Source organism: Macrotis lagotis, chromosome 1, assembly GCF_037893015.1.
Source record: "Macrotis lagotis isolate mMagLag1 chromosome 1, bilby.v1.9.chrom.fasta, whole genome shotgun sequence".
In the NCBI taxonomy this organism is placed as follows: domain Eukaryota; kingdom Metazoa; phylum Chordata; class Mammalia; order Peramelemorphia; family Peramelidae; genus Macrotis; species Macrotis lagotis.
Genome location: NC_133658.1, coordinates 155,659,323 through 155,673,309, shown reverse-complemented (window position 1 = coordinate 155,673,309; position 13,987 = coordinate 155,659,323). Strand labels below are relative to the sequence as shown.

The following is a 13,987-nucleotide window of genomic DNA, read 5'->3' as shown; positions in this document are numbered from 1 at the left end:
ATGTAGCTGTGCTAGTTGATAACTGAAAAAAAAAATCCAAATCTGCATACACACAATAGCTCATAAAATACACTCACATCCAGCCCAAGACAAAGCAAGTGAAAATATGTTCCCCTCCCCCAGGCATGTTCTTCAGACCTGATGTCATCAATTCTTCAGATTACCCCCACCCCCACCCCCACTCCAGTTCATTTTAACATGATTTCATCTAAAATAAAAGGTCAGAGATGGGGGAGGGGGACAAGGAGAAAAGAAAATCAATATACAGATCCTTAGTACATATACATTTTGGAGGTACATCCCTGATAGGTGTGCACATGGATAAGCAACTTTATTAACTAGAAAATGTTAGTGAAAAATATTGGAAGATGAGTGTGTAGAACATTTCAAGTTTGGTATAAAGATTGTACCTAAGATTACCAGATTTTACTTTGAGAATTAGAGCTAGCCTCTATTCAGTATTTTTGTAAGAAACAAATGAGATAACATGTGAAGTGTTTTGCAAATATCAAAGTTATATAAATGCTAGCTATTATCCTTATTACCAGGAAATAGGTAGAATCATCAAATTGTGTCAAAATTGGCTCAAATAGAAGACCATTACACTTCCCTGCCATCAAAAATGGGATGAGGATTAAAATATGGAGCAATACATGATGCTAAAAACAGACATTAGCTTGACTATACATATTCACTGATGATCTAATCCCAGCTCTCTCAAATTAAACTATATGACCTTGAACCAATCACATACACTCTCTGGGCCTCAGTTTCCGATTGCATGAAAGGGGGGAGTTGGACTAGTTGACTTCTAGTCAACTCTAGTCAATTCCCAGCTCTAAATATCTATGATTCTAATTCTAATTGTAACCTAGGATTCTGAAATGAAGAGGGCACAGTGTCCTGCTACAGAGGATTCATAAAGGTTTCAGAAAATATGGGGAGTATAAAAAATGTGCAGCTCCTAATAGACATGCATTTTTTATGTTATCGATTCCTTGGTGCTCACCTCATTCAGTAGTAATAGCAGTAGCAGCAGCAGCAGGCAGCAGCAGCAGGTCCCCCCTTCAGGCCTCAAACTGGAAAACCTCCAGTTACCATAGCGGCACAAAAGAAGCCTTTTCTTCTCCCAGCTCCCACCAGTCCCAGCTTCCTCTAATCCAATCGCAGTCCACAAACTCGGTCTCTGGCTTCCCACATCTCTTAGGCAACAGTGTGTGGCTTCTTGATTGGTCATGAAATCTAGGAGGGCTGAAACCTTAACTGGGCAAGGGGGAGGTGAACTGATCACCAGTCGTGGGTACTGAGGGTCTGTGAAGCCAGAGATTACCCCTGGTCTATAGATGGAATGAAGGCAGGAACTCCTAAAAGCTTTTTCTGGTACACTTGCTACCCAAGCAACCCCATCCACTGAGCATACCTAATCTAGTCTCACAGGACTTTCCAAATGAAAATTCCACTTCCCCATGCTTTGAGAGCAGTCAAACAGAAAGTGAGCAAAAATAAAAAGATTTCTAATTCAATATAAACTCTGCACCTGTAACAGGAAGTGGGTGGAATCAAGACTTATGGAAAGATTTGGGGTGAATAGTCACACACAAAAGCTTCTTAGCTTAGGTTTCCTAGGTTTTAGGAGTCAAGCTGACTGACAGATACTTTTGGAAACCAGCAGATGGCACACCCTTCACAAGAATTGTTTTAAAAGATGGGCTTCTTAAAATCTGATTCCAAAGTACTGGTATTCAGAACTACACAAAAGACCTCTCCCAAAGGGAGAGGGACTGGACTTACGATTCCATTCGTAAAGGGAACTTTCTAAGACTATATAAACATTGCAGAAAAGGTGCAGACCTACCTTGGTAGAAAGAGTTTCCTCTTCTCATTAAGGGGCAAATGTAAAATGAACTAAGAAGGAAAGGAAGTAGAAAAGAAGGAAGGATGGAAAGAAGATAAGGAAGAAAGGATAGGAAGAAGGAAGGAAGAATGGAAGAAAGGAACAAAAGGAAGGAAAGAAGGAAAGAAGGATGGAAGAAAGGACGGAAGGAAGGAAGGGAGGAAGGAAAAAGGGAGGGAGGGAAGGAAGGGAAAAGGAAAGGAAGAAAGAGAAGGGTTTTTTTTGTTCCTTTTCTATCTGTCCTAAAATAATACCTCACATCTTTAAGTGATTTAAGGTTTGTAGACTATTGTCCTCACAACAACCTGAGGTAAAACTGTATCTTTGCTTTATAGATGGTGAAATGAAGTTTCACAGAAGTTAGTAATGTACTGTTCTGTAATTTGTATACATGTATGCAAATACAAACAAGGTCATAGGGCTGATATGCAGATGGTGCATTAAAATTATGATGTGTCCTAGACTTATGCTAAATGTTATCAAATGTTTCATCCAGCCTCTGCTAATGAATTTGGTGCTTGCTATTCTAAAGCTAACTATTATTTCCAGTCACTTGTTCTCTGAAGAGTTGAAGCTGAACATGAATAGGGAGATGGGGGGGGGGGAAGATAGAATCCAGTGCAGAGTAAAGAGATACCCAAAAGAAGAGATTTATAGAGTAACTGGGAAGACCATGAATAGTTTGGGAGATTGTGTAGTGGGGGGGGAAGAGAGTGAGTAATGGAATGAGAATTATAGGATTCTAGAAGGTACTTAAATGGGTACCATCATCTAGTTCCTCCCGCCTCCCCCTCCACACCTCTTTTTATAGATGAGGAAACTGAAGACCAAAGGGTAATTTAACTTGCCCATAGTCATATTCCCAGCAGAGCCGGTATTTCTATCCAGGCCTTGGGACTTCAAATCCACTCTTCTTTCTACCAAATAGAATCACAAAATTGGAAGAGATTTTGGATGACATCCAGGCTATATCTAAGTAGATAATCTCCTTTACAACAGTCATCTCATAGCACCTCTGACAACAGAGATGTTTATCTCTGCTTCAAAGAATGCCTGACTTCTTTAAAGTTCTATAATCTTTTACACCCTTTCTTGTTCCCTCTCATTGCCTCTCAAATTCATTAATATTTTCTATGCATTTATTTTGTATTTACTTATGTGTGCATACGTTGTTTCCCTCAGAGTAGGTACACTCCTTAAGGCCAGAGTTTTCTTATCTATCTCTTATGCCTACTACAGTATCCAGATTTTGGTAGGTTTTTGACAAATGCTTGATGATCAATATATCAAAAGGTGGAGAATTCATTTTTTCATGAAATGATTCATTTTGCTTTTTTGAACATTTTTCTTTTTGCAAATCTAAATCTGCTGCTCTATAATTTAAACTGATTACTTAGTTTCCAACTAGCAAGTTTATCCCTCTTTTCACAACAGCCCTCCAAATAATTTTGTTGCTGTTATTTATGTCACACTACTGATACACCTTGGAGTTTGCAGTTACTGTACTATCATGTTCATCTGAAAAATAAGGTCCCTACTTTAGAGAGATCTACAAAGTGACTTTAGATAACACTTTAGCTAATCTGAGCTTGTTCCCTCATCTGTAAAAGGAGGAGAATGAATTAGATAATCTTTGAGACTTTTCCAGATCTAAAATTCTATTAGTCTATTAACAGCTTCCAACTTGTAGAAAGCTCACTCTGATGCTCCCCGCCCAGGTTTTTGAAACCACAAATTTCCTTTTATAAATGGGTATTATGCCGGTGGTGTAATAACAAGAATCTCACTGTGTCTCTGATGGAACTCAATTCAATTCAGCAGATACCTGGTTTCTTTGAATATGTCACCTCTCCTAACCTTTTATTGAGTCTTCTTGTCCCTATGCCAGTCCCTATTTCTTTTAACGCCAAGGTTGATGTTTAAACCCAATCCTTCTGATTCCCCGTCAAGTATTCAAGTAAGGAATCCACTTCCCTTCAGATCTGGGTTAGAATCCCAAGCTCGGTCACTCTGTGATCCCTTCTCTTCTCTGGGGTCCACTCTCCTCCTCCGAATAAAGAGAAGGGAGAGACAATGCCTAGGGTCTCTTCCAGGTAGGTTGTAAACTCTGGCTAGATGGTGCAAGTGGATAGAGCACCGGCCCTGCAGTCAGGAGGATCTGAGTTCAAATTTGACCTCAGACACTTAATAATTACCAAGTTGTGTGACCTTGGACAAGACACTTAACCGGATTGCAAAAGAAAAAAAGTTGAAATAAAAAAAAGCTCTTTTTGAGTCTGTTGTCCCTAACTGGCCTTGGCCGCACAGCGTCTGGACCCTTATTCAGTGTTTATTGAATTGAATTGAACCCAAAGCGACCCCCGCGGGGCTGCTGTCTCCGGGCAGCCCTGGCAGGCCCGAGGGATCATCCACGGCGAAGGGGAATCGAGCTCTCACGCTTGGGCCGCTCGAGTTGTCATTGGGACTCAGTTTCCTTTTTGTAAAAAGAGGGGGTGGACCGGGTGGCCGCCGGGGCCGCTTCAGCGCCTCATCCGTGAACCCTGACTTTTAAAAAGGATGAGGGAGGGAAGGGTGCTGAGGAGGTGCCGGTCTCTAAAAAGAGCGACAGGGGAGAGGGTGTTCGGCAGCTTGGGCACAGCCAGGAGCCCGGGTAGCGCGGGCAGCCCCGTTCTCTCGCTCGCGGGCGGGGTGTGCGTGCCCGCCGCCCTGCCTGCGTGCGCGTGCGCGCGCCCGGTCGCGCGCGGCCTCCGAGGTCCGGGAGCTCGCGCGGGCTCCGGATTGGCCGGGGGCGGCCGAGGGCGGCGGGGAGCGCGCGGCCGAGGGCGGCCGGGAGCGCGCCGGAGCGCCGGAGCGCGCGGGCGGGCGTGCGGGCGGTCCGGCGGGCGGGCTCTCGGCGGCTCCGTTTACCTGAAGGAGGAGCCGCCTCCGCCGCCTCCGCCGCCTCCGCCGCTCGGGCTCCCGGAGACAACGGCGGCGAGGACGGCGGCGAGAGGAGGAGGAGGAGGAGGAGGAGGAGGAGGAGGAGGACTACGGCGGGGCGAGGTGAGGGGGAGAGGGAGGGCCCGCGGGGCCGCCGCCGCCGCCGCCGCCGCCGCTCCGGGCCGGCCTCGGCCGACACAAAGCGCCGGCCGCCGGGCCCGGGGGCGCGGCCCGGGGCCACCTGTGCGAGTGTCCGGGGCCGCCCCTCCGCCGCGGGGCTCCCCGGGCTCCCTCCCGGGGAGGCCGCCGGGCGCGCTGCGGGCGCGGCTTTGTCCGCAGCCCCGGGGAGCCCGGGCCGCCCAAGGGGGAGCTCATGTCGGCTCCCGGAGCCTCGGGCGGAGACAGGTGCATCGGGCAGGACGGCGGCGGGCTGGGCCCGGGCCCGGGGCAGGGGCCCGGGGGCGACGGGGCGCCTTCGCGCAGCTTCCCTTGGAGACCCACCGAGCAACGGGCTCGAGTTCAGCCGGGGCCACCGGCCGGGGAGGCGGGGGGAGGGGAAGCCCGGAGCACGGATCACTATCATTCCCGAATCATCCTGCCAGACCTTAACCCCCGCTCCAGAAAACCCAGTCTTTGAGACTAAAAAACAGAATCGGGGGAAACGACTGGCAATGTTAGAGTAAGAGTCGCATAACCCTGCCCCAAACCACTTGAAAGAAAGGACTCGAAGCTGATCTCTTTTTTAACCAGTCTGTAGTAAATGGATATTTTTTTTTCAAAAGTGCTTTGCAACTACTTGAAGGGACCTGCTATAATTAATTCCACCCTTAACTTCCCTCAAACCCCTTAAAATCTGCAGTTCAAACAACTCTTCAGATCTCACAAGGGATCTAGATGGGTTTATGATCTCATCCACTGAATACTTCCCTTCTAAGATGCAAATTTTCTCTCCCTCCTTTCATGCTCGTAGAAACAGTTTGGTGTTCCATCACTCACTTAAGTCACATTATGTGTCAGACACCGTGCTGAGGAATGGGGATACTCAGAAAGGTAAAACCAGGCAGAAACTATCTTTCAAGGGGTTCACAGTCTAATGGGGAGACAATACGTAAACAAGACATACATAGGATAAATTGAAGAGACAACAGAATGGGGAAAAATCTTGTAGAAAATGGGACTTGAACTGAGACTTGAAGGAGGTCAGGGGAGCCAGGAGGCACAGATGAGGAGGGAAAGGGTTTCATCAATTAAAGAAGTAAAGGCCCTCCCAGTTTCTACTTGACTTTGTGCTAAAATAAAATACCCTATTAACATACAAAGTCTTATGAAATAAATAAAATTTTATTTGAAATGCAGCTCTCATTTGTGAGCATCGCTCTTGGTTCATTGACTTCTTTTTTTCCTTCTTTTTTTCTTTCTTTTTTTTTAAGTAATTTGCCTAAGATCACACAGCTAGGTAATTAAAGTGTCTGAGGCCAGATTTGAAGGTTCATTTATTTATGATGAGCAAGTTGCAGTTAGATAATACATTGTCCTAGCTCTCAGTAGAAAGAACATGACTGGAAAATTAAGCATATGCAAAAATAAGTAATACTATACAATGACTGTAGAGTACAACAGAACATGAGCATAATTACACAAGTGTTATTTGAGGTTAGAAGAATGGGTGTTATGGTTCCATCAGTCTAACTTGCTTTCTGTCATCAGATTTTTACTTCTTCATTAACTTATGCTGGAGCAGAGTTGGTTGGGAAATTATGATTTTTGTAGGGAGGGAAAAGAGGAATTTGTATATAATGTTAAGTCTAATAACATTAATTTTTGCTTTTAAAAACAAATCAAATTGAGTTTTATATTGCTGCACTCTATTGTTTGGGTAGGCTATCTTTACAACTCTAGGTTTTAAATTTAAGTTAGTTCAAGCAAACATGGTTTTTTTGCTAGATGATGGGAAAATAAAGATAACTGAGAGTCTCAGTCTTCAAGGAGGGGCATACAGCAAATATATATACAAAGGAATTTTAAAGAGAATGCTAATTGGAGAGACCAAGAAAGGTCTTTTTTAGCAGGAAGTGCTCAGGTTTTGCTTTGAAAGAAGCAAGTCTATAAGGTCAAGTGAAGAAGAAAATCATTTTAGATATAAGGGATCACTTGTATTAAGGCACAGAGGTAAGAGATAGAATATCATATGAAGGGGAATGTTAGTATTATCATTTGGATTGGATAGAAAGAGAAGGAATATGAATTATGTTGCAAAGAGGGACAAGAGCCTTATTTTGGAGGACTCAAGTGCCAGGCTAAGGAGTTTATATTTTATCTTAGAGATAATAGGGAGCTTCAGAAAGGTTTTTTTGAAGGGTGGTGACATGATCATATGTTTAATTGTAGGAACAACAATTTTTTGGTTGGTGTAGAAAATGGATCAGAGAACAGGGAGGCTAAAAGAAGGATAATAGACTGCTAAAATAGTCCTAAGTAGAATTGATGAGGGTCAGAATTAATGAAGAGATTATGTAAATGAAAATATGGAAACAAATAAGTAAAAAAAATCATAAAACTGGCAAGTGATTGGATAAAGGATGTGAGGAGAAGGAGATAGTCACTTAACTGCTGCAAATTTAGATTACTAGTAGTATGTCCTTAATGTAAGTAAGCATATTTGGAGGGAAGATGGTTTTGAGAAAACAAGTAATTGTATTTTGTTTGGACATGTTGAATTTTAGAAATCTGCAGCACATTTGGGTTGAGATGTTACTCAAGCCTTAACCACCAGGCCTTGATTTCAAGAGAAAAATTAACTGGTTATATGAAATGGGAGTATGAATGGAGATGATAATTGCATCTGATGAACTGAGATGAGATGCAATGATAGACAATCTGATACAGTGTTGATGAGATAGGAAGTGCTCAGGGCTTTGCTAAGAGTGTTAAGAGAAAGACAGGAGTATCCAGGATACAACATAAAATGTAATCCTTTAGCTTAGTTTACTACTGTGTACTTTATGCTACCCCTCACACACACTTCATTCAAACCAAACTGCCCTCATGTTATTTTTTTCCTTTCAGCATGTACAGTTTTATTTTTTTCCTTTTTTTCCCTCCCACATTCAGTCATATGCATACGTATATTTTTAAGTTACAAAATTTCCTTCTACCCTCCCCTCAGCGGCAACCAGTCAAGTTAATATTATATATTACACATTTATGTTAAACAAGTTTACAGATTAGTCATTTTTGGTATGAGGAATTAGGATTAAGGGAAAGAAATACATAGAAGAGTTATATTTTTTTAAAAAGTGAATGTAGTTAGTGTTAAACAGATTCTAAAGGGTTTTTTGTTTTGTTTTTCTCCCTCTGGATTGGAATATAGATAGCATTGTTCATAGCCATCTAATAGGGTTGTCTTAGCTCTCTGAGCTGCTGAGAGCAGCTCTATTCAATAGTCAGGGTTGATTTCACAGTGTTGTTGTTAATGTGAACATTGTTCTCTTGGTTCTGCTCCCTTCCGTGGGCATCAGATCCTGTAATTCATTCCATGCTTCTCTAAAGTCTACTATTTATGATTTCTTATAGAACAATAGTATTCCATAACTTGTTTAACCATTCCCCAATTGATGGGCATCCCCTCAATTTCCAATTCTTTGCCATTACAAAAAGAGCTACTATGAATATTTTGGAACAAGTTCTCATTTTTTATGATTTTTTTCTGGAATAGACCTAAAATTGGAAGTTCTCCAACATTGATCATTTCCCCTTTTTGTCATTTTAGCCTATCTGATAGGTGTGAGGTGATATCTCATCGCTGTTTTAATTTACATTTCTTTTGTGCAGTTATTTAATCTCCACATTCTGTCTTCCTCCTAGCAAGGCAAACAAAGGTACCACCTACTCTGGGAAGCCTTTCCTGATCCAGTTAGGTTGTCAGTTCTCTCTCTCTTCAGATTTTCTTCCACTTAACTGTATATCTGTGTAAATACTCCTTTTCCTACTCTTCAACTTCCCCTTTACCCAAACTATACTCAAATAAACAAGCACATCCACATAAGTACTTAAGTACAGGGACCATTTTTCGTTTTGTAATTGTATCCCCAAAATCTAGCGAATTGGTTTGTCCATAGAAGGCATCTAATTAATGCTTGTTGAATAGTTTGCACCCCCCATTTTTTAAGCTATAGTATTTAGCAATGACATATTTACAAATGGATGCTATATAAATGCTGACCAAGTCATAGTCATTATGCTGTCAGAGATTCCATGAGTCTGAAATTCTGGAATTTAAATAATTGAAAAGTTAGAGATGCAGGAAGGGGTGTGTGTGTGTGTGAGAGATTCCATTTGTAGGTGGCATGACAAGTCATGCAATTGTTAGTGAAAATTCCCTTTCCCTAATATTTTGTAACCTATTTCATATATATATATATATATATGTACACATATATGTATGTGTGTGTGTATATGTGTATATAGGTTCTAATTCTGGTTCTCTATTCTGTTCTATTGCTCTTTTACTTTTTAAAACTAGTACCTAGTAGTTTCGATTAATTATTCCTTTATAGCATTATTTGAGTCCTGGCAGGAAAAGTTGTCACCATTTTAAAATTTTTTAAAAATATTCTTACCTATTTGTTTTCAATATAAATTTTGTTTTTTTTTTCTAATTTAGTGAAGTATTGGTCATATGTCAAATCTCCAAATTAATTTAGAAGGTATGTAGTTTTCACTCTGTTGGCTAACCTTAGCCATGGGTTTGAGCTTCCATTTATTTATTTCTGTCAAAATTGTTACAACTGAATTTATATAAATCTTGATGGTGTGTCTATAGGTTAATGCTTAAGTATTTTTGCATAATAATGTTACAAGTGGTATTTCTCTTTTTTCAGTTTCTTCATGTTTTTCTCTTTAGTGTTATAAAATTGCATATGATTTTTATGAATTCATTTGGTACCCCATCATCTCTCCAAACATTTTTTATGGATTCTCTTAGTTTTTTTCTACATATTGCAATCATGCCATCCATATTTCAATATTTAATCTATTAATTGCCAATATTTTTTCTCCGTTTTAATTTTTGTTTAATTCAGACTCTTAATTACCAACTGTATTTCAAGTCAAGTCAACAAGTTTTCTCTCATTTCTCTACTATGTGCCAGCTCCTGTCTAAGTTCTGGTAATTCAAAGAAAAGCAAAAATAGACCTTACTTTCAAGGAGCTCACAATCTAAAAGGGGGAAACAATGTGTGACCAACTATGTGTAAACAAGATACAGGATAAACTGGAGATAATTTAAGATGTGAGTTACTAAAATTAAGGGGAATTGGGGAAGACTTCTTGAAAAAGGTTGATTTTTTTTTTTTTTAGGTGAGAGTTGAAGCCAGGGAAAGGAAGGAAGCAGAGTGATAAGGATACAAATTCCAGGCATGGGGTACTAGCCTGTGAAAAATGTAAAGTAGGAGATGAAGTGTCTCTGTCCGGGAACAGTAAAGAAGCCAAGTGGCTTTGGAGGGGAGTGAAGCATAAGAAAACTGGACAGATAAGAAGAGAACAAGTGATAGAAGACTTTTAAAAGCCTAATGCAGGATTTTATATTTGATCTTTGAGGCAATAAAGAGCCACTGGAGTTTTTTGAAGGAGGGAGAAGGGCAATATAGCATGGTCAGACCTGTGTTTTAGGAAGTTCAGTTTGACAATTGAGAGGAAAGTTTGGATTGTGGACAAACTTGAGGCAAGGAGATAAATCAGAAGGCTATTTCTTTTTTGTTTGTTTGGGGTTTTTTTTTTTTTAGGGTTTTGTTTTGTTTTGGGTTTTTTTGCAAGGCAAATGGGGTTGAGTGGCTTGCTCAAGGCCACGCAACTAGATAATTATTAAGTGTCTGAGACTGGATTTGAACCCAGGTACTCCTGACTTCAGGGCCGGTGCTTTATCTACTGCGCCACCTTGGGGCTGCAGAAGGCTATTTCTATAGTTCAAAAGACATGTGATCAGGCATGTACATTAGATGTTAAGAAGGCAGTAAAATTGAATGGGCTTAACAACTGATTGGAATTGAGAGGGAAGCAGTGAGAGTGAATGAGCGAGGAGTAAAGATGACACCTGTTTGCAAGTTTGGGTGACTAAGATGATGGTGGTGCCCTTGACAGTAATAGGGAAGTTAGGAAGGTGGGAGGGTCAGGGAAAGAGAATGGTCATTTGGGGGCATGTTGAATTTGTTTTTGCATTTAAGATGTCTTTTGGACTTTCAGTTTGAGATAACCTGTGAACATTTGTAAATACAAAAATGGGGGTCCAGATAAAAGTTTTATCAGGATAATTAGATTTGAGAATCACCAGCATAGAAATGTTCATTGAAACCTTGGGAGCTGATGAGGTCATCAAGTGAAATAGAGGAGAGAAGAGAGTCTTGGACAGCCCAGGACACACTCATTGTTAGGTAACTGTTAAGTCACCTAGATGAAAATCCAGTAAAGGAACTGAGAAGAAACAGTCAAAAAGTAGATAGAGAGCAAGGAAAGAGCAGTGTCACAAAACCTTTGAAAGAAAGAAATATCAAGAAGAGAGGATAATTGACAGTGTCAAAGGCTCCACAGAGGTTAATAGGATGAAGATTGAGAACCGGTCATTAAATATAATAATTATGAGACCATTAATGACTTTGGAGAGAGCCCTTGTAGATGAATGAGGATGGAACTCAGATGGAATAGAGTTAAGAGGAGACTGAGAGGAAAGAAAGTGGAGATCTTCTTGGGCATTTTATTTACAAACGGGAAGAGGAGATATAAGGTGGTAGTTTTCAAAGATGGTTGGACTGAGTGAGTTTTTTAAAGATGGGGAAGACCCAGGTATGTTTTGGAGACTATAGAAAAGCAACCATTATACAGGGAGAGTTTGAGGTTTCATGAGAAAGTAGGGATAAAAGAGAAGGCCATTTGCTGGAGTAGATGAGATAGAATAGGATCAACTTGAACATTTTTTTCTAAATTAATTGTCTTTAACTTAACTGTCTGTTCCTATACCTTTGACTATTAATTGATATAATTTAACCTTTTATAAACCATGCCAAATAGCATTGTTGAAGTAGATACCCCGTTACATGTTTTTAGTGTAAATGCCTGTTTTCCCATTGCATACAGCATTAGATCTTGTTTTCAGGTAGATATTTCCCTAAATTATTCTTCATAAAACTCTTCCCTCCCTATATACTCTTTTTAGATTTTTGTAAGGTAAATAGAGTTAAGTGGCTTGCCCAAGGCCACACAGCTAGGTAATTATTAAGTGTCTGAGGTTGGATTTGAACCCAGGTACTCCTGACTCCAGGGCCAGTGCTGTATCCACTGCACCACCTAGCTGCCCCCCCAATACACTCTTTAAAACTTTTTTTCCACTAATATCTTTAGCTCTTTATTACAGAGGTATTTCTGAACCCAAATGCTTCCTTTCCCATTAAACCCTCCTTTATAATTATATATCATCAGCCCTTTAAAACCAAGATTGAACATTGCATTTAATCTAGAATCTAATTTTTTTTACTAGTGTTGTCATTTATGTTTCCTTAATTTTGCTTTCTTTGCCCTTCATCATTTAGGATACATTTCCCCATATTTCTAGATCCCTCTTAGTCATTAATTTTCTATGATTTAATAATATTCTAGGAAATCAGTGTTTCAGTTTGTTGAGTTTGGTATTTGTTTTTTTTTTAATTATAACAGAAATTGTTATAAATATCTTATGTTCATTTAAAGTTAAGAGATCTAGAGAAAGACCCTAAGCATGTTGGGTTGACTCTCCTTTAGATTTACTCTAGTCGGCAAAGACAAGAGACTCACAAAATATTTAGGTTACAGTTTGCTCCAGTAGAAGGGAAGTATCCACATCAACTGATCTCATCAAGATATAGGACCTTTTCTTTTTACTATTCACCTTCTTGAGCTATAATCCTCCCCCTTTAATTTGAAATTTTTTTCCTCAGGTCTCTCAAGTACATATATGGACCTTTATTTCTGTCCCTCTGAAAGTAATAGGAGAGTGCAAAAACTTAGCATCTGAGAACCATGCCTTTCAAATATGTGCTGCTGATTATCCAAACCTACTTCTTTGGATACTACACCAAGAGAAATTTGAACTGTGGGGTACACATGACTAATGGCAAGTATTATATAGATCTCTGATAGAAACTTGTATGCTTCAGCTCAATCATAACTACCTCAAACTCTGAATTTCTTTCTTTTAAAAAAAAATTATATTTTATCTAAGGCAATGGGATGAAGTGACTTGCCCAAGGCCACATAGCTAGGCAATTAAGTGTTTGAGGACAAATTTGAACTCAGATCCTCCTGACTCCAGGGCCAGTGCTCTATCTTCTGCACAACCTAGCTGCCCCCTAAAAACTCTGAATTTCTAAAAGCCAAATCAAAAATAAATAAATAAAAATTCATATAATCTTAGTACATTTTAAGAATAGAATGAAATAATTATAGTGTTTTGGTATTGTCTCCTAATCATAGTTGTATTAAGTTTTGAGGAATACATTTAGGGAAGACATTTAACAAGCTGTACTAGAAGGAACTAAAATACTTTGAAGAAGTGTGACAAGGAAAGTATACTGAGAATTCCGTATAAGGAAATGAGATGGGTGTCTTTAACTTAAACTCTAGGAAGACTTAAGGGGGGGGAAACGTGATGAATGTCTTTAGATATATGAAGGGCTATCTTGGGTGTGTGTTTCATTTTGTTTTATTTGCCCTTCATTATTTAGGACACATCTTCCCATTTTTCTAGTTTCCCTTTAAGTTAATAATTTCTATGATTTAATCATATTCTGTTACATTCAAGTTTAAATGTTTGTTCTTCTGCTTCTCCAATCAATGGGGAATAAGTGTTCTATTTTGTTGTAGCAGAGAGGAATTCTGATTGTTTTGCTTGACCTCAAGGAACACATGGATAGAAGTAAGAGAGGAGGTAGATTTTTGCCTTAATATAATGAAATCCTTACTAACAGAACTATTTAAAGTGGAACAGGTTATGTAAAGAAGTAGCCAGTTTCTGATCATTGGAGATTTTCTCCCAAAGAGTCAATAACCCTTTGTCAAGATTTTTACATAGAAGAGGTGAGGTGATTTATTTTAGTTTCTACTACTAGTAAGTGAATATGATTTTAAATCCCAAATATCTTTAAGTAT

General features: G+C 39.9%; 1 protein-coding gene across 5 annotated transcripts in view; it reads left to right on the top strand.

Annotated features, from left to right (window-relative positions):
• Positions 1 to 4,740: 4,740 nt before the first annotated feature.
• Positions 4,741 to 13,987, top strand: part of FZD3 (frizzled class receptor 3) — an 86,039-nt gene continuing 76,792 nt past the window's right edge. For 2 of the 5 annotated variants that reach the window (XM_074209199.1, XM_074209204.1), the window contains exons 1-2: positions 10,115 to 11,650; positions 12,778 to 12,953. The gene's annotated coding sequence lies outside the window, so the exon portion shown is untranslated. The other 3 variants (XM_074209200.1, XM_074209201.1, XM_074209202.1) reach the window with 3 other exon arrangements.